The sequence below is a fragment of the Triturus cristatus genome, chromosome 8, assembly GCF_964204655.1.
Source record: "Triturus cristatus chromosome 8, aTriCri1.1, whole genome shotgun sequence".
Classification (NCBI taxonomy): domain Eukaryota; kingdom Metazoa; phylum Chordata; class Amphibia; order Caudata; family Salamandridae; genus Triturus; species Triturus cristatus.
The window spans coordinates 1,332,225,035-1,332,248,307 of NC_140591.1; the positions used below are offsets into that span (position 1 = coordinate 1,332,225,035).

General features: G+C 42.6%; 1 protein-coding gene across 1 annotated transcript in view; it reads right to left on the minus strand.

Annotated features, from left to right (window-relative positions):
- C8H21orf91 (chromosome 8 C21orf91 homolog) overlaps positions 1 to 23,273 on the minus strand; it is a 164,630-nt gene that overhangs the window by 79,939 nt on the left and 61,418 nt on the right. The window lies entirely within an intron of this gene.

Sequence of the window (23,273 nt, forward strand, 5' to 3'; positions counted from 1 at the left end):
TTCTTAATATTAAAGGAAGCTCCCAACTTTGCTGTTTCTTTTTCAATACAACTTACCAATTCGCAAGGAACGTAGGGCTCACGTCTGGCCAGCTGCAAAAGTGAGGGGGAAATGGCAGGAGGCACGCTGGCTGACACCTTTTATATCCCACCCATACGTTTTTACAAGGGTGACGGTAAATTAGTACATTACGTATGGTTTGAAATGTACGTATTTTGTGGGAATAAATACACAGCCCAAAAAAATGGAAAAAAAGGGGAATAGAAATAAAAGAATTGCCGTCAGGGTTAAGGGGAGGGGGCGCAGGGACGCGATGTTATGATGTCCGATGTTACGACGTCCTATTTTAACGTTGGCGATGTATCATACTTGTCAATGAGCCGCAACGCACTCACGTTGCAACGGCGCACGGAGTGAAAAATGCCGATGTGAAGGTTGCCGCGATGTATTAGCGGCGTGGTTACCGCACGGCGGATGCAGCTGAGTGAGGGGTGTTCTCAATGAGGTGGGAAAGCACTTATTTGTGAAGTGTCAAAGTCGCTATCAGATGTTACTGGAAGGGGAGAGGTTTTAACTTTCCCATCCTGTGCATGGTCTTTTTAGAGGGTTGGAATGCTTTCATTTTTTAAATCCTTTAATATCTGGTAATGTCCATTTTCAGGGCCTTTGTTTCTGTGGAGCTTCTGAGAATCGTGGACAGTGTGAGTGTCTCTGTAAATCACGCCTCTTGTAAGTAATCTTCTTAACAGTGATTAAAAAATTTTTTTAAAGCATTGCTAGAGTGTTCAAAATGTTATTTTTTCGAGCAGATCGCTCTGAATAGAATAGAACTGCTGCGACGGACCGTGTGTACTGAGATAGACCCTTGTGGCTGTAGGAAGCGCGGGCTCCCATCGACCTCATCGCTGCTATTGGAGCAGTGCCTACTGCGCACCTTTCCATTGGTGGGAAGAGCAGATTCAAAACTCCCTTTCACATCAGACGTGTGACAGAGAAGCCAGATTGGGCAATTTCCCTCACAAATGGGTGATATGTTTCCCATTTGTGCAAGAAAATACTCAATTGGCCAGTGCCTCTATTTTTCAAGCTTAATTTGGCCCATTGTGCACATTTTTTTAAGCTGCGGCGGCGCCTCAGCCCTGCAATTTATCATTCTTGAACTGCCAGGCTTGCAAAAAATTGTAAAAGGACACTGGCATTACTGGATAATGGGTAAGAACTTAGGTACCCTAGAGGGAGGCGCAAAAGTGGCATTACATTTGCGGGACTCACTATGATGATTATGTCTTGAGGAGGGTCCTGTCAGTCTGGAACAGAGGCACAATGCGTAAATTGCACCATTCTCATTGTTTGCTCAGACCCAAAAGGCCATGGCAGGACTTCAGACCCAGATCTGAATGTGGGTGAAAAATATATTTATTTCGAAAAGTGAACGTTGTTTTCCAAAGAACACAGTAGCTACCTCAATGTACTAATAATATACATGATCATCAAGCATGCGTGTGTAAGTGGTGTGACATACGATTGCGTCATCACTTTTAGGTCTGGCTTTAGCCAAGACCTTTTGATTTTACTAAAATAATATGTATAATATTACTTAATGGGGCTTTCCGCCACCTATTCACCCATTGGTCTGTTGTAGTGTCATTCCCATTTTGCTTCCACCCACTACAACATACAGCAATGGGGAACTGGGTCAGCATCATTACTTATTATCTTCTGGTTAAAGTCACTTTGAGTAGCTGCAGTGCATTTGTCTCTTTCACAAGGTGCACATACACACTCAAGGAGTTTTCTTTAGTACCAGTGTTGCCAGATGTGAAGTGAGGCCCTGGCATATTTCAGCTTTATCAGTTCCTATCTCCTTCCAACGCTGTTGTAAATGTTTCTCTGTCAGCCGGAGCCCTTAGGTTTGATGTGGAACGGGGGTAGGTGGGACAAGTGGATTTTACAGGACATGTAGATCTCAGTGGCATTTTGTCCCTTGGACAACTAGATTATTTGGAAAATTCCACACCCCTGAAGAGATATTTACTTCTTTCTCTTTTCAGGTAACGCTCCTTAACTGTGTGTCGTCTGGCCTTTGGTTTTACCTTAGTTCTTCCTTCTCCTTCATTCTGCTCATCAGAAGATCGTTTTGATGTTTCAAGTTTCATGAACTTATTTTCCTCCACATTTAAAAGAGGCAGATTGTTGATGGCTCATGCCTTTCATGTGTTGCTATTGTTCTATTCTGGAACCTTTTAATATTGTGATGTAAGCGGCTGCTTGGACTGCATTAAAGGAATAATGCATTATGTCAGCCTCCGTGTCTTTAATGAAATCCAGATTCTCTAGTCATGGTCATATGAGAATCGCAATTTACACCGGATAACTGAAAGTGTAATCTGCAAACCAAAATCTACCTTCCTGCCAAATTTGATGTAATTCTGTCCAGGGTTTGGGCTGTAGTCGCATTCAAAGCCCCTATGGGAATTAACATGGAAAAGTCGTATTTTTTTACCCATCTTTTTCTCCCTCAACCGCTTGACGGATCGCCCCGAAACGTCTATGCCTTACAAGACTCACTATGACGCTTGGTTTGGAAAATTTCGTGACTATTTGTCAAGCGGCGCCAAAGACATAAGCAAGTCAATAAATGCTCTTCCATAGAAACATAATCCGAACTATAACTACCTACTTACATATAAATATCCAGAAAATTGGACAGAACACAGCATGGATATTCAATACGGTGACATGGATGTGAGGGAGCGGTGACAAATCTTGAAAGTAAATGTTGTGATAGTATCATAGGTTTACCAGAATACAAGGAGTGCAACAATGCCCACATACCTTTAGATTTTAAGCTATTAATGAAAGCTGTTGAAACAACTGCTATGTCCACCTTTGAATGTGAAAGAGGGAGTAGCTGTATGAATGATCTGCTCACACCAAAGACAAATTCTCTTTCCACAAATCTTCCGTCGTCTCTTCTGTTTTTGAAATGTGTTGGCCCACCCATTCAAAGGTTTGAACCACTACCATATGTAAAAACACGTCTGCAACTGGGAAGGAGATCAGCTGATGATTCTAACATTTATAGGCAATTTCCAAGCTGTCAAAATGGAGTTCCACAAATGTTGTTTTGTTTCAGTATTTTGGTTCATTGTGGTTTCTAGCTTTGTTGATTTTTAACTTACCTGTGTCTTGGTAGGTAAATAAACTTTAGTTTTTGCAAATGATCTTAGTGTACTGAAAATTTTCAGATTGTATTTTCAGTGAACCAATGCCTCTGACAAAAAGGGGAAACTAATAGTTATCTGTTCAGCAACCTGTTAACTAGTATTGATTTGTACGATATTCTCCTTCTTCCTAGAGCTGCCCACCATAGCTTGAATTATGTATAATGTAATAATTCAAACGTCATTCATTTGCCATTTGTGCAGAGGCAATCTTCACATATGAAACATTTGAAAGAGAATGATGAAAGTATCTACAGAACGATTAAGACCATCGTCAATACCCGTCTGCTTCTCTTACAAATTATTTTAATTACTTTATTTGGCTTTTGTGTTCACTATCTCTTGCTTTGTGTGTCACTTTTTTCAAAAATGTTCAATAAAAACTATTTAAAATTAAAAAAAAATATCCTTTGTACATCAAGAATATATCACAGAGAGCAGAAATGTCCATCACTCGCCCCAAGAAAATCTTGATCCTATTAAATGTTTCAGTAGCCCCGACCCTAGCTCCAACTCTGGCTCAACCTCCTAGTAACGCCCCAGCCCACAGCTCAATTTGGTGAGTACCTGTACTGTTATTTTACCCCGTTTAAAGCACTGCCTATGAATGTTTTACTTGCTAAAAATAGAATGAAAAGTTAAATCATGGCTTGGCACAAAGAGAAGTCTCATCATATACAGCGAATGCTGCCATGATGCACTCATGTAATAGAAACCGCAGAATCCTGCACAGAAAGTATCAGGCAGTAGGGACAACCACAGACAGGACTACTGCGCTGCCACCACAGCAGACCAGGGATTAACCAAAGAACATAAACAAGCCTAACAAAGCCAATACACCACCCACTGGAAAGGTAAGCAGAACAAAAAACGAAGTTTAAATGTTCTAGAACACAAAACACTAAAACCTGAAGGATTACCTCATCTCTGTCATGAATACACCACAAAGAGCCTCACCCTATATGCAATTAACGACCACAAAATGATGCGTGAAAAAGGTACTTGAATAAAAATAGAAGTTGGTCTCTGGGAAAAGAGGCATTTTCTCAAGTACTGTCGAAGAAAACAGGACATGAGAGAAACAAACACGAGAAAGGAAAAGAGTTTTTAAAAGGAAAAATGTAAATGTGAATTTCACAAAGAAAGACAGCAAAAAAATAATTGAGAGTTGATAGAAGTAGTTGCAAAGTACCTAGCCACTAGAATAACAAGAATTGTAATGCCTACCACGTCTGCACTCAGAATAGAATGTATATACGCAATAGAAAATATGCATGGGCTGCATGATAGACCAAATGCATTATATTTTTTTTCTCCAGCCTATTTATGGTGTAATAAATTTGGCAACATTTGTATAAATCTTAAAGCCAATAAAGTTAATTAAAATGTGTTTTTGTTGATAAGTGTTTCCAGAGTTAAATACATGGTTTTAAATCTATTTTAATGTACCCATTTCTGGGTAGGCACTGTTGGAAGATACCCATATATTTTACACCAAATGCAAACAATGTGCTCAGGCGGGATAAATGCTTCAATACTCACTGTACGCTCAACTTTTGAAAATGCCTCACAATTGCGATCTGCATGAAACACCTTTATATTAAAATGGAGACGTTAAATCAGTAGATGAAATGGCAACAGGTATCTTTTTTTAAAAACTCTCCTGGAAGCATCGCTTTGTGCCTTAAAATCCTCATCACTCCAATTTCTTCTCTACGTTCCCTCGTCCCTCCCCCCCAAAAAATTGCATGCCGGTAACATTTCCTACCACAGCTCTGAAGGTACCACAATTACCTAAATTAGCAGCACTAATTAATCAACCACAGCAGCATGAACTTCAATGATAAGCCTTTCCAGAAATTCAGACCTTTGATTAGGAATGTGTATGCCTGCCACCCAGAGCACATTTCTTGTAACTGTTGCCATTTAAGGTGCAAACATGACAAAGGATACCCTGAAGATACGCTCACCCCCCCTTGATTTCTAAAGATATGCTTACAATAATGGGTGGAAAAACAATTATATTGTTTTGGTACACTGGAATATCAAGATACAAATGTCAAAATGTATTAATTGTTTATTGTATGTTGAGTGCAAAGATCCAATAAAAAGCATAAAAAAAATTAATAAGTGGGGCAATGGGGCTATTGGGGACCTCGGCTTGTATCATTGTCAAGACAAAAAGCAAAAACTGCATTTTTTACCCCAATCAGAAAGAACACTTTCTGGTGAAAACGCTGCCTTTTTCATACCACCTGACAAATTTACTGCTTGCACGTGAGAATAACAGGCTCAAGCAGAAAGATTATCTGCGAAGTTTAAACCTTTGGATGGGAATTCTTTACATATACATATTATATATTACCTACTGGCAGTCGCCAGTAGGTAGTTCTAGTTAGGACCTATTTTCCATAGGAAATCCACAACATTCTATTTGGAATAACGTTGGCGCCGATTGACGAATCTTCGCGAAATTTTCCAAACTTTTGGCCAGATCCGGTCCGCTCCTATCCTGAAAATTTCACGGTGATGCGTCAAGTGGGGGCAGAGAAAAAAGGGGGGGGGGTCCCAAAACACGTTTTCCCCATGCATTTTCCCATAGGACCTGTTGACGCAGCTACAGCCCGAACTGCTGAACGGAATTACACCAAATTTGGCAAAGAGGTAGTCCTCAGTTCAGACTCGTGCCTTTTGCTTAAATGGTGCAAATCCGTTCAGTAGTTCCTGAGAAAATTAGAGTTAAAAAGATAGATATATCTGGGCGGAGCCTAACCACACATCTCATCGTGAGATCGGATTGGCTGTCAGTACTTCATCCAAGAAGTGTTGGCAGCCATCTTGGGACCAATATACATGATAGCACCTCATTAGAAGGTGCTAAGACTTTAGTTACATTATAAATCATTTGCTGATGGTACCATACTCATTTTAGGAATAGTGGTGTGTTCTAAGGTGATTTTACCATGTGAAAAAGCCTCTGCTGTGATATCATGAATCATGTTTGAGAGGAAACTATTTTCTCATGCTTTTCCCACAGAGGTTTGGAAGGTGATCTGAGAGCACATTTTCTGTAAATTCACATTATTTTTCTCAGTCATGTGAGAATGAAGTCAGACATTCTCAGTAAAACATGTACATCCAACAAGGGCAGAGACTGTCAGTTGATTCCTTTGTGTTCTACTGCAGCTTCCCAGAGTGTTCTAAAGAACAACTAGAGCGCTAACAGTCTTACTTATGACAAAAGTATGGCACACCTGAATCCATCTTGATTGGAATAAAGTGGTAACACTTAGAACATTTAATTTACAAAGGAACAAAATGAGGGGGTTAATTTTGCCATAGAAATTAGGATTAGTGCTGCAGAAAGAAAAATTGGGGCACATTTTGACTTCTCAAATCCTCTTCTATTTCATTAAAAAATACTGACATGCAGACTGAAACATGCACTTTGAATACCAGCAGCAGACTTCCCTGGTGAGCAGTAGCTTTACTACAGTGATCTAATGAGCAACTAGAGTGCTAACATTCAGAAATTATGGCAAATGTGCGACACATCTGAATGCCTTCTTGATGGAACCAAAGTAAAAAAACTGGAAGTATTTCCTACTGAAGAGACTGCAGTAAATGAGGAAATTAGGAAACTTCATAACAAATAAATCTCCCAAGATGGCCGCCAGAGACAAAAGAGCCCAAATGCAGTACAAATATCACCCAGATGTAGCCCACATGTAGCCCAATGATAAAAGTGTGCAAAACACTTATTTTTTGTGTATTAGCAGTTTTATATAGTGCAGACTTGTCACATATTGGAGTGCTTTACATGAGCATTGGGTGCATCACACAAGATCAAATTCATTTTGGTTGTAGACATGGGGAGATTAAGTGATTTGACCAGAATCCCAGAATGTTGAGCTGAAGCATAAACTTGAACCTGGTTCCCCAGTTGCAAAGTCTGCAGCTCTGGAAGTAACACCACATCCTCTTCCCTAGGTGCAACATTTAATCAAGTGGTCAACTGGATAAAAAAACAAAGATTACAAATAATTTAAAAGTTCTTTGTCGCTATTTGAAAACTCAGAAAATATGTCCTCATTTTAGTTTTTTAGAGCACTAACCATAATTTTGATGGAAATAAGACCCTCTCATATATGTAATTTCTGAAGGAAATGCTCTAGGTATTACAGTTTTGATTACATCAAGATGACGTCAGGCGTTCCACACTTTTGTAATAAATATAGAATGTTAGCAATCTAGTTGTTCATTGGGATACTGTTGAGAGGCCAGGGGCACGGACTCTGAAAATTGAAGGCAGGTAGGAGAGTGCAGAGGCAACAATTTGACCACACTGGGCAGGCAGGCAGGGCAGTGGCAGCACAACAGACTATGGAGGGCAATGGAACGGGGGGCAGGGGCAACAAACCAACAATACAGGACTGGCAAGAGAGGCTGTGGCAATATAATAGACCATTGTGGGCAGAAGGAAGAGGCAGTGGTAGTGCAACCATACATGCCAACAGACCCGTTTCAGCCAGGAAACGTCCAATGTTTTTAAGCTCAAATGGGCTTTATTTGATCTGTCTCCGGTCTACAATCTCCTCTTTTTCAATGTAACTCAAAGGGGAAAATCAATACCCCAGTTTTTTTTCAAAATCTCCCTCTTACCAAGTTCAAAATGTTCGCAAGTATGGTACATTGGATCATGGTAGGCAGGAGGAATTGGGGTAGTGACATGGACTCGGATAACAGAGGACAGAAGGGACATGTAGAGGTGCACCAAACTGACCCTACAGGGCAGGCATCAGGGTTTGCAGCAGCACAATACACCACACAGGGCATGCGGGACGGAAGTGCAGCACAACAATCCATAGAAAGCAATAGGGAGGGGACAGGACCATGCACATGGACAACAGAGAACAGAGGGGAAAGAGGCAATGGTAGCTAGCTGACCATAATGGACAGACAGGAGAGAAAGCTGCAGCATAACAGACCATAAAGGGTAGGAGGGACGGATCAGGGGCATTACAATGCAACAGACAAGCCAGGAGGGTGGGAATAGGGGTCTGCACATGGAAACAGAGGGCTGGGGGCAGGGCAGGAGCAGCAAGATGACCATGGAGGTCAGTCAGGATGGGCACTAGAAACAAGACACACCATGGAGAGCAACAATGAGACTATGATGGCATACACACAGACCATGGAGGGAAGGTGGGAGGGGGTCAGGGGAAGCTAGCTGACCACACAGGGAAGGTGGGATGGGCCATGGCAGCACAGAAGACCATGCATGGCAAGCGGGAGGGTTAGTGGCAGCACAACGGCTATGATGGGCAAGAAGGAGGGTGCAGGGGCAGGGACCTCACAATAGACCACACGGGGCAGGCAGGAGGAGCAGTTGCAGCACAACAGACCAGGGAGGGCAGAAGGGTGTGGCAGTAAAATAGGACAGGAGGAAGGGGATAGGGGCATGGCATGTGGACAGGCAGGGTGGAGGTGGCAGGGACAGGTTACAGTCATCTGACAATGCTAGGCAGGTGGGAGGGGAGTGGCAGCTCAACAGAACACTCAGAGTAGATAGGAGTGGCAGGTCCATGGAACATGGTGGGCAAAAAGGATGGAGCAGGGGCATGCACAAAGACATCAGAGGGCAGGGGGAAGGAGAATAGGGGCAGCAAGCTAAGCACAGAGGCGAAGCAGGATGTCAATGATGGGCCATAGAATTGGGCAATGGAGGGCAGGAGGAGTGGACTGGTACATCAAGCTAAATGGAGGGCAGTGGCAGCACATCAGACCATGCATGGCAGGAGGGAGGAGGTTAGTCCATGGATTCAGACAACAGAGAATAGGGAGGAGGTGGATGGGGCAGCAAGCTAACTGTTCAGAGAAGGTGGGTATTAGGAACTTTTTAAAATGTGTGTCTGTGCGAACTTCTTAAAATATGAACAAGTATGCAGCATAATCTCACTTTTATTCAGGAAGAAGAGGACGTTTGTGACTGTAACTCGGGGCTCACTTGGCAGAAACACCCCCTGACCCTCCACCCCACCATCGAAAAATGTAATGCCCGTGAAAAGGGTAGGTGGACGCAGTGATATATATAGAACATAGTCCTGAGAGCACGATTGAAAATGAAAACTAGATATAGTATATGGTATAAACTATGCACCAAAAAGTGTGATATAAGATGAACCGGGGCGTGAAATATAATATGCAATACATTGTGTGCAATGACAGATTCACTGGAGAGCGCGAGATAGCACAGGCACTAGCGCTTGCTATGCGATATGCGCCTTGGAGTGTAATATGCACAGGGCAGTGTTGTGTAACCGAACTAGTCTCTAAAGTTGTAATATAAAATATGTGCTGGGGAGTGTAACGTTGCATATGCACTGTGACAAAGATATGGATCCCAGATTGTAATATGTATGGCATAGCGCTGTGCGTTATAACATAGGCATCGAGGAAGGCACTTTAGATGGGGCAATATAACCCGTGCGAAGGCAAGTGTGGCATGACATATTAACGGGGTGGTGTTACAGTGCACATGGGCTAGAGAGTGTCATAGCATATGCACTGGCTGGTGGAATACAACACAGAGGTGTGTGGCACTCGGTGGGAACTGGTGGGTGTAACACAGCATTGGGCTCAGCCAGGAGCATGCTGTGACTCTCAAGTGAGGTTCGTCTCCTTTCCAGAGAGTAAAATAAAAAGTATTGCACATCTGGCGGTGGATGTGTGTTTTATTAACCGTGAGGGGGGTTTCTTGCATAGTTTTGGTCGAATTTTTGTAGAATCCCCTTTGAATGGCTTAGTGTGCGTGTGTATTAATTGTGCCCGTCAATAGCTACCCATGTTTGTATAAATAAACGACAAGGGTGTCTACTTTGAGAGTACCCACCGGCGGGGGGCGCCGGGATTAGGCACGGTAGGGCGTCAGACACATCAGAGCTTCACTAGCGGTGTAAATCCATTCCACGAGGATTCATTGTATGCATAGTCGCCTTTTAATGAATATCACGCAAATTGTCATGGTGATAGGTACATACGGTTTGTCCAGCATGTCCTAGGTGTTTCTATTAATATATTTTAAAAAATAATAAAAAACAAAGGCCGGCCCCGGGGAATTGGGTACCCGGGGCCATAGGTGGCCTGAGGAGGGGGGCAACGCCGCCCCCCTCCTAAAGAATTTTTTTAAAAAGGCCATGACCCGGGGGTTGGGGTCCCCGGGGCCAATTAAGGCCTTGGGAGGGCCAGATTAATTTTTTTCAACAAAAACAATTAGGGTGCAGGCCCTGGGGGATGGGGTCCCCAGGGCCAATAAATTAGAAAAAGAAGGGGGGCCACACAGCCCTCCTTCTTAAAAAAATAAAATAAATAAAAGACCGGCATCTTGCCGGAGGCCACGCCCCCTCCTTGTAGCACTCTGCAAACGCACCCCCTGGCCAATTGTAAGTTGGGGGAATAATTCCCCTTCAATCCTGAGGGACCCTGGGGGCCAACTAGCCCACCAGGTATCTCCAGTAAGCGCCGCTGCGTTACAGACAGGTGGTCTAGGCCATGCCCCTTTTTACAACTCTCTGCAACGCAGCTCTGTGGCGCTTACTGGAGGTACCTAGTGGTCTAGTTGGACCCTAGGGACCCTCAGGATTCAAGGGGACTTAATATCCCAACTTAAAACGGCCACAGGGCGTGTTTACACAGTGGGGAAGGGAGGGGACGGGGCCTGAGGTGACATGTGCAAACACGCCCTGTGGCGCATTTTAAGAGGTAGTTTTAATCCCCTGCTCTATTATATACTAGGGGCTTACAGGGGAGGTCATGCTAATCACAGGGGGACCCCAACGCATAGTGATCCCTAGTGTATGTAGGTGTTTTCACTGTATTCTGAGTGTCTTTTAGCAGAACACTGGCTCTAGGACTGGTTAGTCAGACTCAGTTACCACCAGTATCCGTCTGAAAAAGTTGAGGGTACAGGATGATTTTGCAACAAGGCTTCTTTCTGCTCTTCTGTTTGTTCTTTCTGCACGTTATCCTTCTTCCTGCACTTTTCTTCTTCTTTGAGGACTTTTGTTGCTTCTTTCTGCATTTCTTTTTTTTCATTCTGTACGTTTTTTTATCCTTTTTTCACATGTCCTATCTCTGTAGGCATAGTTAGAAATTAGCATTTAAAAAAACCTTTGAAATTCACTGAAAAAACCATAGGTTTCAGGCACGTTATAGTTAGGAATTAGCATTTAAAAAACCTTAAAAATTCACTGAAAAAAACATAGGTTTCAGGGGCGTTATAGTTAGCTGGACTTTTCACTCGTACAAAACCATTGAAATTCCCCCGTCATAGTTAGTTCAGCTAACTATAACTCGCGCGCCCGCAATGCACTGTGATGTCATGAGTGATGTCACCGACCATATCTTGAGTGATGCAATATGTGACATCATCAGCAGTGCATTGCGGGCGCGCAAGTTATAGTTAGCTGAACTAACTGTAACGGGGAAATTTCAATGGTTTTGTACGAGTGAAAAGTCCAGCTAACTACAACGCCCCTAATACCTATGTTTTTTTCAGTGAATATATATATATATATATATATATATATATATATATATATATATATATATATATATATATATATATATATATATATATATATATATATATATTCACTGAAAAAACCATATGTCTTTGGAGATGTCATCAGTGATGTCACCGACCATGTCATGAGTGATGTAATATGTGACGTCATCAACAGAGCATTGCGGGCTTGCGAGTTATAGTTAGCTGAACTAACTATAACAAGGGAATTGCAATGGTTTTGTACGAGTGAAAAGTCCAGCTAACTAGAACACCCCTGAAACCTATGGTTTTTTCAGTGAATATATATACACACACACACACACACACAAAGTGAATCTCGCGACTACTTACATCCATTTCAAAGGTGCACCTTTTGTAATGGACATCAGACAAGAGTGAGAGTGTATTGGTTGAAAAAGCACAGTCCACATCGAAGTTAAGTGAACCATCTTTTATAAAGGATGGGCAGGCTAGTAGGACATGGCTATATCTTGGGCTACTGTCTTGAAAAAATCTGCAGATATTCATGTAATGTGGCATTAGATGTAGTGTTACTGCTTCCGCTAAGGGTGCTGGCTGGTTTTGTACCCACCACACAATTATGGGTCTGAGTCAAAGGCACATTGTGTGAAGAAAAGGTCATTGGCTAACCCAGTGTATAAGGGATGCTTACAACAGTGCAGATGCTGCGAAGTTGTGTGTTCCTAATGTGAAATATGTCAATAAATACCTACCCATTACTGACAAAAAATCAACAACAAAAAAGAAATAGAATCAGACCCAAGTTATTTTCCCTCATGCATCGTGGTCCCATATGATAAGCTAAATTTACAAAAGTATGTTGCATTTTATGAAGCTAAAGAAAAATCTCAAACGTGTGGCATGCTATTTAACTATCTAACATTTAATGAACCGGCCTCTGCGAACAGTTGATTTACGGTTAAACATTTTCACCCAAGGTTCACCCGAGTGTAAGAAAACTTTAGACGAAGAAACCACCTGGCAACCCTCAAAAACAGCATACAGCCCAAACAAGTTACAACAGGAATAGTCATCCTTGCATTCTTTTCTTCTAACTACACTGACGAAGGCTCTGAAAGGATACAGCTAAGACAAGAAAACTTGACCGAGTAAACAGAATGGAAGTATGGCGCCCTTTCGTCCGAGAATGGGCACAATGCTAAATACAAATCTGCAGTGCGTAAGGCAGTGTATTGTGTGTTTTTTTTAATAACAGCTTTATTCAATTTGATACACAAACCATAAAAGCATATAAATAACAATAAAAGAATCACAGAAATACACTTGACTAAATTACAATATCATTACTAAAAATCGATGATCTACTATGTATCACCAGTAAAATAAAACTCATTAGTATACTCCATCCCCCCTTGTTGTTCTTAACTTTAGAGCAGCTCTTAAAAAAAATGTGCCATACAATAAAGAATAAAGACATCAGATGACAATTTTAAAAACAACAGGGCTACCCGTGCCTGTCTAAATCTAGCTTTTCTTAGCAGACCTTTTAAAAACAATTTCCTGGGGAAGGCATAGTATGGGCAGAGTAAAACTAAGTGAAGGGTGTCCTGCGGAGACTTACTGTCGCAGCCACAGGGCCCCCTCTCTTCTCGATTCATGATGAAACCTGCCGGTACTGCCAATAGGTGATGGATATAATTTAGTCTGAAGCGGGAGACCAAAAAGCGATCATGGGCACTTGTCACTAGTGTTAGGTAGGGTTATATGCCCCGTGTTGCTTTTACTAGGATGTGATCTCTCACCGAGTGTTTCCCCAGTTCAACGGTTTCGCGCTGCGCTATTGCAAACTTTTGACTTTATTGTCGCTGGTTTGTCAAATAGGTTTGTACGACCTAGGTTAACAAAAGAATCCCTGACATATTTCAGCCATGGAATTTTTCGCGCATACTCAAGGGAGAGACAGTCACGCACTACCATCCTTGTCAAAGGCACCTCGTCATTCACGCCCACGCTATCTGATATGTACCTCACCCCCAACTCCTTGTGTGCACAGTATGCTGGAGTACTATGTGGGACTTTCAGCATACGTCTTAGATATTTATCCTCTTCCCTTTGCAAGTTGGTAGGTTTAACAAATCTCCACACCTCGCTACCGTAGGGGACTTTAGAACAGCAGATGGAATTATACAATTTTAAAATTACGCCTGGGGTCCAGCACCCCAACCTCTGGGCATAGTTTGTGATTGAACCCGTGGATCTAATCAAAGTCAGACATTTTTCCTCTATTAGGTGATTAAAATTAAGATGGTTGTCAAAAAACACACCCAAATAGGCAAAGGCTGGGACTTTACCCAGGGTGTATGAGCCTATGGTATAATTGTATTTTTTAGGTCTCGTCCGAGACAGCGCATGCGCTGTTTCTTCGAGACATTTAGTAAGTGACTTGCCAGCAGAGGCTTTTGCTGGCCTCCAGCTTGCGTTCACAAGCGCGTGCACATGCACAGCTGCCATCTGTGTGTTTATTGCTGTAATCAGGCTCCTCTGCTCGCACTCCCCCCTCCCTTCTCCCCCTCCCTCTTCGTCAGTTTCATTTGTGTCTTCTATCGCTGTGAATGCTCCTCTGCTCGCACTCCCCTCCCCCCCCCCCTCCCTTCTCCCCCTCCCTCTTCAGATATTCTGTCTGAACTCATTCTTCGCCCATACTAGATTTTATGAAGTTACTGGTTCCCACCCATTTAATTATTTTTTTCTGAATTTGAGGGTCTCGCATTTGGAAGTGGTTTAGAAACGGAGCTTCTTGAAATTACGTTCCTGCGTGAACTGTCACAATATTAGGGCTCTAGAAGACACTGTAAAAGACCACAAGAACTCTAGCTCATCCGTCTGCTCTGACGTAGCTTGTCTGCAGCTGGGTAGCTTATGACCCTCTTTCATAGCACACCCACTCTTAACAGGGAGGTTTATACTTGGTGCTATTTTGGAATTTTTTGCTAAATTGCTCTGTGTTCTGCTTAGAGTTGCCCCCTGGTTTTGTCCTCTCCTACTTTACTAGCAAGCTTGAATTCGAGTTTATGAGCTGCTTCACCAAAAGTTTGCATGAAACTAAATAGACCTGATCTGCCAAAGCTGCCCTGGCCACGAGGTGTAAATATTCATGATGGAAATGCTCTTCAAAGGACTGTTTAGTTTTGGGTGTCTCGCGGAGGTACCATGGCACAGCTCTTTGCTTGGGTACGGTATTCAGTGGAAGGCCATAGCTTCATTTAAGGAGCGTGGCCAGCTATATGCATACTACTCTGCAGCAGAAACCTGGAGTAAATCCGTAGCTGTCAGTGTTAGATCGCCACACACCTAAGGCACTCGATTGGATTCTCGTGGACTTCAGTTACGGGAATTCTGCACCAGAAAAAAATGACACTGGAGCAAGGTGGCATTCTTTGAATGAAACATTAACGCACTATTCAGTTTCACGTTTCCGCAATTTTCCCCCCACATTTCGCACTGTTTTTTGCTGACATATTCAATTACGATTTACGCGGTGAAATGTGTCCGTAGAAAACCTAGGAATCCCGATTTGGGAAGAAACTCCCATTTCTACTCATCTTTCACCGGAGGGCCCCTTTAATTCGGATTCGGGGTAGACCACATCGTCCCTTGCACGAAGATAAGATTATTTTGGATTGAGGACTGTCACATTTATATGCGATACTTGCTATTATATAGTGTTATACACCAGGAGCTTTGCTACAGTGGAAGTTATGTTGTTTGTAGCTTTATGTTAGATATGTCAGTAGGAGGTTCAAGTTTTGGCGTCTGCTCAACAACCTGTGATTCTAGGCAAAGCACATAATCTCCCCGCAACTACCAACGAGCATTGGCATAGCCAATAGGTCTCGCCTTTGGGACCTTATAAGTGTTTAGCCATGCAACACTTGATGTTGTTGCACCAAGGATATTGTGCTGGATAACTAAACACTTATAAGGTCCCAAAGGCGAGACCTATTGGCTATGCAATGTGTGTTACTAGGCTTCTTGCCCATCTCCATCACATATGATTTTGCTAATTAGAGGACATGTCCAAGTCATTCATGAATTTCGCGAATCCATCTATTAGAAGCTGTAAGCTATGTGGGTTGTGGGCCAAAAGCACCGCGTCGTCTGCGTCCAGCAGCACCGGGACTGTTTTGTCCCCTATTCTGGGTATGTCAGCCTTTATGTTTCGCAGGGTTGCATCGAGCCCATTAATATGTATAGTAAACAGGAATGGCGCTAAAGTACATCCCTGTCTAACCCCACTAGAACACTTAAATAACTCCGTGACTATCCCCTCCTTTGTGTAGCTTACAGCTGCTGTCGTGTTGGAATGCAATGACTGTAGGATGTTTAGGCAGTTTGTAAACACATTTCACAAACAAAAAGTGGTAGCAATAAAATAAGAGTGTGAAATAACTATCTATACATTACTGACTCAAAGCAATATCTGGTACACAGCGGTAACTAGTTATTTGTAAACATATGGGCTTTTAAGTGTGAATAATTAAGTGTCTGAGAATTTGAAGTGTTTCTTTAGTGGATTGTAAAATGCATATAGCACTCCACGGCATGTGTATGTGTGCCAAAGTGCATTATAAGAAGGGTAATAGCTACACTGTGGGGGACTGTGTGGCTGGCAGAGTGTTGTGTAAGTAGTAATCCTATGTGGCAAGCATTTTGAGGTCATGCATGAGACCAGAGAGGTGCTTTTACGTTGTCTAGGGCTCCTCGCTTAGCAGTGCGATGGGGACGCAAATGTGAAACCGTTGACCAAATTACACATGTAGGTTATTTATCTTTACTTAGAGAGTGTTATTAAGCACGAAAATGACCCAAAGGTACCACGAGCGCTGTACAGAGCAAAAACTGTTCCCGTACCATAAATCTTACAAAACCAAGAGTATCTTATAGATCTAAAAAAGTAACTGTTCGTCCACACCTTATGCAAAGTATGTTGCATCAACGGTACTGGGATCATAGTCCTCATGGCCTGATCATGTTCCACCTGTAGTTAGCTTGCAGATGTAGTTTACACTGTAGGTCTCAAGGTTTTTATTATGCTTTCAGTTTATATCCCATGCTCACTGCAGCTATTGATTCAACCAATCTAACGTTTTGTGAGTCTCGAAGGAATACAGGCACATGGAGGGGGAAAGAGACAAGGGACAGAGTGAGAGGAAAGAAACAGATCTACTTGGATGCTCTTTATCATAAGTAGTCCAGCATAACGGTAGGGTTCCTAAAAGATATACACAGCTACATAACAACCCTGCTACAGGCGCAGGAGGGCACTGTACTTGCTGCCCCAAACAAGCATTGGCAAAGCCACACATACATGCACACACAATGATGCGGCGGTGTTATTTCACAGGCAAGCACTGACATGACGTTTGTGTACGATTACAAAATGACACTAGCGGCTTGTTTTATTTACCCATCCAAACTGGTGGATGGCACTTGAACCTATAAATACAAAATACAGCAGAATATAGTCAAAAGAAAAAAAAAGTACACACCCACCCACCCCCACACAGGGTAGCAAAGGAAAAGCAAGTGGGGGAGAAAGCAACGTAAGAGTGGGGTGGGGTAATGGAGGTGCTGGAGGTTAGGTAAGGAGATGAACACTCGTTCAATGGTAAAACATCAGCTCAAATTATTTCAGCTCATCGACTCGGATAAACCTGATATCCTCCTACTCTCAGAAACGTGTCTCTCTGATGAATCTGCCCCTGACAACTTAGCAGCAGTACCTGAAAATTACTATATTCTTCAGTCAAATAGGCCCTCGGGTAAAGCTGGAGGAGGGGTTGCAGCTATTATTCATTAGAAACTTCAGTTTACTGTACTGGAGATCACAGGTATCCCTTCAGTTGACAGTCTAATACTGAAATTCGAATCACCCCAATCTTCTTTTATCTGCTGTTTATTTTATAGACCTCCCTATCATATGCCCACATTCCCTCAATTGTAGGGTGAAATGATTTCACACTTAGCTATAAACCATGCCAGACTTCTCATAATTGGAGATCTCAATTATTGGCTCAGCGACGTATGGGAAAGTACTGAATCCTTAGATCTTCTTTCTGGAATGAACGGTATCCAACACATGAAGGTAGCTACCCACATAAAGGGGCATATTCTAGATCAAGTTTGGTCCTCTAACTTGGAAATTTCCAGACCTACAATTTCTCCTTAGATTTGGCCAGACCACCATCTTATTTCCTTCACGTTATCTAGTATTTCCCCTCTCAACAAAATTACAGGAAAGAAATTATTTGGCCAGAAATTGGAACCGTGCCAATATTAGTGACTTCTGCTCACTATTAACTGCCACTGCCCCAAGGGCACAGGAATCACTAGTCATTCAGGCTAAAAATATCGAGATGTGGCTTGAATCTGCCAGCAACCATCTTGCTCCCCTTAAGAAAATCAGAATTAAGCGGCCTCATGATGCCCAATGTTGGTTTTCCAATGATTTGAAATTTTAAAAACTGGCACTACGGCAAGCTGAACGCCGATGGAGGCAGGATTACTCCGTGGGAAAAAAAGCTCTCTATGTAATATAACTAAAAGAATACAAAAAAGCCATCCTTCAGACTAAAGTAGAATATTTTTCCTTAAAAATCACTAACTCTGCTAACAAATCCAAAGATATTTTCTCTATAGTGAACGATCTCACCAATCCAGACAGAGTCTATATGAAACTTGTTCCATCGCAGGCCTCATGCGACTCTCTCAACTCTTATTTTATTGAGAAAATCGCCACTATCAAGGCCAGCATCTCTCCTCCTAGGTCCACGCTGTCACCCCCTGATCCATGCAAAAATCTACTCCTTTTAGACCAAATCGCCTTAATCTCAAAGGATTTTTTTTCACTTTACTCAAAGAGTCAGACCTGGCTCCCCCACTGACTGCTGCCCACCTCACATTCTACGTGAAGCTTTTCTTACCTCCCCGGCTCCTCCCCTTTTATTCCTCAACAATTCCCTTAAATTGGGTACTGTCCCCAGTACCCTCAAATTGCTGATATTGTCCCCATCTTGAAGAAACCCAATTCGGATCCTCTGGTCCTCAGCAATTACCGTCCCATTTCTTTGTTGCCTTACTTAGGTAAAATTTTAGAAGCCCACGTGACAGAATGCCTCTGCTCCTTTATCGAACAATCTCACTTTCTTGATTCTCGCCAGGCAGGATTTAGACCTGCCCACCCAATTGGGTCAGTCATTCTTGCAGTTATGGATGAGCTTAGAGGGGGAGCTGACAAGGGCCTTACCCAGGCTCTGGTACTCCTGGACTTATCGGCCGCGTTTGATACAGTCGATCATGGTCTCCTGATCGACCGTGTTAGCAACGCCTGGCACTAAAGTGGATCTCTTCTTACCTTAGAGACCGATTCCAAGCAGTTTGCCTCGCTCGTTTTTCTTCTCATGAAAAGAAATTAACTTGTGGGGTTCCCCAAGGGTCTTCCCTTTCGCCCCTCCTGTTTAACCTGTACCTTTTACCTTTGATTCGGTCCTTATGTGGAAAAATGGTCAAAACTTTCAACTATGCTGACGACCTACAGTTAGTGTTTGACATTAATTCTTCCGCCTCCTCAGTGCTCAACTTCCAATCTACTATGAGTTTTATCAATGATTGGATGAATGATAATCACTTTAAGTTAAACCCTGATAAAACTGAGCTTATCCTCACAGGTGGAATTGCTAACCCATGGAATTCTAGCTTTTGGCCCTCTATACTAGGCAGCTCCCCACTCCCCAGTAGCTCTGTTAAGAACCTGGGGGTCCGGATTGGCAGTGACTTGTTCATGAAGGCCCAGATAAGCTCAGTGGTCTCCTCTTGTTTTTACCACCGTCGAAGAACCCGTAAGATCAGTAGATTCTTGACCAGTGAGGCCTCGACTCTGGTCGTTTTAGCATTGGTAATCTCACGTATTGACTACGCTAATTCATTATATGCCGGCATTCCGGCATACCAACTGCATCGCTTACAGTTGGTGCAAAATCAGTGGGCAAGGCTGATTGCCTGTCAGCCTAAACGACATCATGTCAAACACCTGATGAAGAGTCTACACTGGTTCCCGGTGGCCAAACGCTGTGCTTTTAAGTTAGGATGTACCATCTTTAAAGCCTTTGCCGGGAATGGCCTAGACTTCATTTCCTCGAGGATCCAGCACTATACCCCTTCTCGGAATTTACACTCCTCCAAATCAAATCTCTTGATTACCCCCTTCGTTTAATCGCAAAAAACATGGAGGGCCCAGATTTGCGGTCCTGGCTCCGCAATTTTGGAACTCGCTCCCTATGGAAGGGAGGTTGGCAACCACTTATGAGCAGTTCAGGAAATTGCTAAAGACTTTTCTATTTTCTCAGTCATATCAGTAAGCCTTTTGTGCTGTGAATGCCGCTTTCTCCTTTGACCTCAGCGCCATGAAACCGCCTGGTGTACGTGCGCTTTATAAGCACTTTTAACATAAAATACATAACATAACAAAGATATGAAAACGAAAAGGAAGCAAGGAGGTAGGGACATTAATGAACGAGCTTGGGAAAAGACGGAGTAACAAGGTGTTGGGTGCTTGGGGGAGGAAGCAGCACATGAGGGGAGGGATATAGAAATCACATGCACCCTCTTGGGGTGCTGAAAGAAAACAATAAAAGCAGTTCCCTGAATGTGAGCAGTGGAAAAATACAATACTCCAATCCAAAGGATGGTAAAGAGGATATATATAGAGTTTAAGCTATTGGCATTGTAAATGACAATGATTTTTATCGGCTTTGATAATTAACACATAAATAAAAGGCATGGATATTTACAATGGCAAAATCTCAAACCCTTGTAAATGTGAGACCCATTTCATTTCAAATAAGAGGCAGTCGTTGTCCCGGGCTGCTTGGAAAGTGAAAGCACGTATGGCACGCTGAATGTTTCAGGAAAGCGTGTAGTGCCAACAGTAGGAGATACCTATAAAAAAAAAAAAGTGCTTACATGCTAAATAAGACATACTGTGTAACAGAGGTAAAAGGGCCAGTCCTCAAGGGAGGTTACATATTAAGACAAGGCGGTAACCATGGAGGGACTAACAAGCCTATTAAAGAATCAAAAACTACATTTACAAAAGACATTAACACAAGCCAATGACAAAGATCAGCAGAGAGTGGGCGGGGCTTAAAGTCCATACTCTAATACAGCATGCCTCGCAGAGCAGCGCATGCGCTGCCCAGGCTCGAGCTAAAAATGAAAGCAGAGATTGATCTACTAGCTGTGGGAAAGAAATGGACGACTTTTTAGTGTAAGGAGCACATGTACGAGAGCAAAATACTTTCACCAAGTGAAGACAGCCAAAAGCTTTTAGTCGGTTAACCCATTGCCCTAGTGGTAGGCAGGGTTGGTGGATGGTAGAAGCAAAATGTGAATGACACTTGACCAGGTCAATGTAGGAAGAGGGCAGACAAAAAGTCCCTGTATGTGTGTATATTTTTATTATAATTTTTGGGGAAAACGAACCTAGAGAAACAGCATAAAAATGTCTCTAGCCTACTCGTAAATGGCACTATCACATGGGTACCAGTGGTAGGCAACTTGCAATAAAAAATAACGTTGTGTTAATAATCAGACTTTTGACAGTGAGAGATGCACTGCTTTCCTCCGTGATCTCAATCTGCCACAACTCTCAGAAACGGATTCGGCCATGTTAGGTATGGAAATCAATAGCTCGGAGATAGAAAAGACGGTCAGATCCTTGAAAGAGAATAAAGCGCCAGGACCAGATGGCTTCACGGTGTCCTTCTTTAAATCCTTTTTAGCTCAATTAGGCCCTACTATGAAACAGGTTTTTAACCATAGTGCCACCACAGGACACACGCCTGACTCTATGTCCGAAGCTAACATTGTCGTTATCCCCAAGGATGGGAAAGACCCTGTATATCCAAAAAATTATAGACCTATTTCGCTTATAAATGTTGATTGTAAAATATATGCCAAAATTCTTGCGGTTAGGCTAAATTCGGTCCTTCATAAATTGATAAGCAATTCCCAGGTGGGGTTTCTCCGGAACCGTTTATCCAATGATAACACACGTCTGTTATGCCATGTATTGGAAAATGCTGCAACTAAAAGTGAGCCCTCTGTTGCCATCACGTTAGACGCCGAGAAGGCCTTTGATAGAGTCTCTTGGGCGTTCTTGGAACGTTGCTTGCATTTCTCTAATTTAGGTGATGAGTTTATTAAAATGGTTATGTCACTATACCTAAAATCGACTGGCCGTATAGCTGTTAACGGGTCACTTTCGGAGGCCTTCCCTCTTTATCAGGGTACCAGATAGGGATGCCCTTTATCTCCATCACTTTTTCTCTTGGCATTGGAGCCTCTTCTTCAGGCCATCAAACTCAATACAGATATTACAGGAGTCGACATCAATGGCGTACGAGTCAAATTGGCCGCCTATGCGGATGATATTTTGATAGTCACTGAGCGCCCGGATTCCTCAATTACAGCCCTGATGGACACGATTGCATTATATTCTATACACTCCGGGTATAAACTCAATAGAGACAAATCGGAAGTTAAACCATTAAATGTGTTTTGCACTAGCGATATGTTGGGGGACTCTGGGTTAACATGGCAAGCGGGTTACATTAAATACTTGGGGATTGAATTTGGAAACAACATTATGGACACCCTGTATCAAAATGAGAAGGTGCTTCTAGAGAAAATTAAGAAACTTCTGGATGCATGGTCCCCAAAATTCATCACGTGGTGGGGAAGAATTGAGACTGTCAAGATGATGGTTACCCCTTTAATTAATTACCTCATATGCATGCTTCCACTTATGTTAACTGACTCCTTTCATCATAAATTAGATACCCTTTTAACATCCTTCCTTTGGCGCGGGAAAAAAGCCAGAATTAGCATTCGTAAATGGAGGCTCGATAAGACGCTGGGAGGCGTTAACCTGGCTGACTTTCGTCTCTACCAATACGCCTTTCTGGCGAAACAAGGCCTACTTTGGGTTTCTCCTCCTGGTAATTATATACCAGTTCGGTTGGAAGTGGAAAGGGCCCTCCTCAATAACATACACCATCTGTCGATTCTCACTGCCAATCGTCTTGTCGCCTTCCACTCCAAGTCCAGCTTTAAGAACACTAAATTAGCTCTCTTGAAAATAGATAGGACCATGGAAGTCAGTATGAAGGGCTCCAACATGGAATCGCTTTGGCTAAACTCCAAATTCCTCTATAATGGTAAACCACTATTCTTTGACTCCTGGTGCAAAAAAGGTATTTTTTTTCTCCATCAATTGGAAAATACTGCATTCCCATTGACCTTCAGGGAAATTCAAACTAGATACCAATTAGCTGATATTGAATTTTATAATTTCCTGAAAGTGAGGGCTGCCATTGCGCAATCCAGACTGTCCCCTAGTTCCCCATCGTTGCCCGCATTTGTAACAAAACTTAATAGGCTTG